Source organism: Chrysochloris asiatica, unplaced genomic scaffold (genome assembly GCF_000296735.1).
Source record: "Chrysochloris asiatica unplaced genomic scaffold, ChrAsi1.0 scaffold00585, whole genome shotgun sequence".
Lineage (NCBI taxonomy): Eukaryota > Metazoa > Chordata > Mammalia > Afrosoricida > Chrysochloridae > Chrysochloris > Chrysochloris asiatica.
Window position 1 is genome coordinate 112,547 of NW_006409103.1, and position 4,112 is coordinate 116,658.

A 4,112-nucleotide genomic window follows, 5' to 3' on the forward strand; every position below is an offset into this window, starting at 1 on the left:
GGCAGCGGTGGTGAGGTTGGTCCAGGATCGAGCATTGTTTCGTTCTGCTGTGCATGGGGTCGCTATGAGTCGGTTCCGACTCGATGGCACCTGACAACAACAACAACAACAAGTCACTCTGGAGGATGAAGATGAAGCTGTCAGTGCCCGTAAAGATTTATAGTTTCAAAAACCCAAAAGAGAAATCCTACTTTGTTCTATAGGGTCGGTATGAGTTGAAATCAACTCACTGGCAATGGATTTTTTTTATGCTTATATATGTACAAGTGTAAGTAAAAAAGCATTGCTATTGCCCAGCTGATATGAAGTGAGGGGAGACACACAAAAACACCCAAAATTGTAGATAGTACCAATTCATGATTCCCAATATTCACTTCCATCACACATGTATGCCCATTTTACAAAAGGCACAGGAACCAAACTCATAAACCTTTAAAAAACATTAAGTCCAATCTTTTCTTCTCTACTCTTGGACTAATCCCATTTATATGCCTATGGGCTTTGGGTAGACTGTAGGGTCTCACCCTTTATAAACCATCTTTTTCAACCAGCCTGACATTGCTCCTGGCAATTCAAGAAGGTGCATTTCTTTCCTCATCTGTAGCATTTTATCTCTTACATTCATTTCAGTTATTACAGGTAACAAACCCCAAAATAACCATCCAAAAATTAAAAGTCTCATTTCCCATGCTCCTTGGTTCTTTCTGTTTCAAAGCTTCATAGTTCTATTATGTTCCTTTTGGGCAAACCCCCATCCAAGACCACATTAGTCTGCTGGTGAGTGGGAGAGGGGAAAAGGCAGCAATGAAGAAATGGGTTGAGTTTGACCACATTCTATAGACTTCCATCAACCCTGAAATGAAAGAGAGGAGAGGAAGGACTGGTTGGTCCAAAGTGTGGTAAGACATGAGGACGACTGAGCCCATGGACAAAGACAAAGCCACAGAGGGCTAGAGCTGAGAGTGAAACATCCAGCTGATATGAAGTGAGGAGACATGCACAATAACACCCGAACTTGTAGGTAATATCCCTTTGACCTAGCTTTGGTAGCTTGATGATCAGAAGTTGACTAGAGGATGATAAAACAAAAGAAAAACATTTTTGATAAAAGAAACTTGTAAATTGCTACAATTTGATGAACTCAACCTATACTTATGGATGTAGTAGCTGAAAATACCAACTGACAGGGAAGGAGTCTTCACATCAAGAATCAATCTTATCCTCTCTGTATATAGATTGATGGAGATGGACAACTTACACATTGGCTACCTAAAATGGGAGGGGTTTGGGGATAAAAGCACAGAGTGACTGGTTTACAAAATTTCAAGAGGGAATTTAGTTTCAGACTGTGTACAAGAAGGTAGAGTCCCCGCTGAATAATTTTCATCTTGTCTAGATGGTTCTGCTGAAAGGAAATGGGTATAAGATTCTTATGATTCAATAGTATGTAATTTTTATCATGACTAATTTCTACTGTCACAACCTTAAAGGTAGAAGTTCTATAACAAAAAGTGGGGAGTATTTAATTTTACAGTCCAGTAATAGAGGACCCTAGGACCATCAAGGAAGAAGAGCATGAGGTGAATGTGGGATCCTATACAGAGAAGAAGTGACACCAGAGATGAAGGCAGAGATGATGACATGGAGAATCAGAGCAGCTGAGGACTCTAGACCCATGGAAAGGAAATGCTGTGTGCTGACGTCCAGGAAGCAGGTTTGCAGTATGTGTCCTTGGTTATTTAGAAGATTATATAACCCTGAATGTTTTTGTGTACACACACACACACCCAAAAAAAGAGGGAATAGAAGCAAATACTGTTAATGCATGGAGAAGATAGTAATTATTGCTATGAAACAATGAGTGTAAAACCCATGTTCTCCCATGTAAACTATCGCTGAATTCACACACATTAACTCAAACATTTAAAAAACAAAACAAAACCCGGAAATAGAAACAAGCAAATATTGGTAAATGATAATGGATGGGGGGGATTGTAATCATTGCAATGAAACAAAATATGATAGGATGAGTTCAATACCAATGTTCTACCAGGAATTGAATGAATAAAAATTGAAATCTTTAAGTAAGTGAGGCGGCACAGGAGGCACTCACTCATCTCTGCCAAGAAATTTGGAAGACGACTATCTGGCCGACTGATTGGAAGAGATCAGTATTTGTGCCCATTCCAAAGAGATGTGACCCAACGGAATGCAGAAATCATAGGACAATCTCTTTGATATGCCGTGTGAGTAAAATCTTATTAAAGGTGATATAGAAATGGCTGCAAGCATACATTGATAGAGAACTTCCAGAGGTTCAAATTGGATTCAGAAGAGGCCGTGGTAGGAGGGATATCATGACTTATGTCCAATGGATCTTGTCTGAGAGCAGAAAATCTCAGAAAAATGTTTACCTGTGCTTTATTGACTACACAAAGGCTTTCAATTGTGTGGCTCATGACAAGCTATGGACAACATTGTGAAGTATGAGTATTCTGAAACACTTAATTGTGTTCATGAGGAATCTGTACCTGGACCAAAAGGCAGTTATTCAAACAGAACATGGCAACACTGAATGGTTAAAATTAAGAAAGGTGTGCGACAATGTTGTATTCTTTCACCATGTTTATTCAACCTGTATGCTGAGCTAATTATCCAAGAAGCTGGGTTCTATGAAGAAAAACATGGCATCAGGATTGAAAGAAGGCTCATTAACAACCTGTGATATACAAATGATGCAACCTTGCTTGCTTAAAGTGAAGTGGATTTAAAACATTTACTGATGATTCCATCTCAATGTATGGATTCCATCTCAATGTATGGATTCCATCTCAATGTAAAGAAAACAATAATCCTCACCACTGGACCAATAAACAACATTCTTATCAACAGAGAAAAGATTGAAGTTGTCAAGGACTTCATTCTTCTTGGCTCAACTATGAACACTCATGGAATCAGCAGTCAAGAAATCAAATAGCATATTGCATTAGGCAAATCTGCTGCACAGGACCTTCTTAAAGTGTTGAAGAGCAAAGATGTCAGCTTGAAGACTAAGGTGCGCTTGACCCAAGCCTTGGTTCTTTCAATAATCTCATATGCATGTAAAATCTGGACAGCAAATAAGGAAGACTGTAGAAGAATTGATGCATTTTAGTTAAGGAGTTTGAGGAGACTATATTGAAAGTGCCATGGGCTGCCAAAAGACCAACAGATCCATGGTGCAAGAAGTGAAGCAAGAGTGCTCCGTCGAGGCCAGGATGGTCAAGCTTCATCTCTCATACTTTGGACATGTTGTCAGGAGGGAACAATCGTGGGAGAAGGATATCATGCTTGGTAAGGTGGAGCATCAGAGAAGAATAGGAAGACTCCCAACAAGATAGATTGTCCAAGTGGCAGCATCAATGTACTCAAGCGTGGCAACAATAGTGAGGTTGGCTGAGGATAGGGCAGTGTTTTGTTCTGCTGTGCAAAAGGTCGCTATGAGTCGGTAAAGACTCGAAGACACCTAACAACAACAACAACCATGTAAACTATCACTCAATCCACAATATAAGCTTTATGAAAAATAAAACAAAAACAAACCCTTATGCGTCTATGAATATGGACCCATTACAGAAGCAGTGAATCCTTCTTCTGACACCAAATACAAAAAACATGTGGGGACCATGTCTGACTTCTTTTGGCTTCACAAGAGAGAAGGAATCAAACTCAAAATCAGTCCATGGTCAATTCTTTTTTTAGTATTTTATTGTGAATTATATGATAGTTTACATAGGAGAACATTAGTTTTACATTCATTCTATCATAAATCATTTCATTGCCATGGTTACAATCCCCTCCATGCATCATCAACCAACCAAAGTGTATACCTTGTAAGCCTGCCCTCTATTCTATCTCCCACCCCCCACCCCCCCGGCCCCAGTTTCCAGTTTTCAGCACACAGTCACTCTCTCTCTCTGGATCTTAAGTCCCCACCCAGCTGCTCCATCGCTCTATGTCATCATCTCTGCCTCCATCTCAGGCATCACTGCTTCTCTGGGTAGGGTCCCGCTCTCGGCTCTTCTCCGTTGATGGTCCTAGGGACCTCCACTCCTAGACTGGAAAGTTAATCA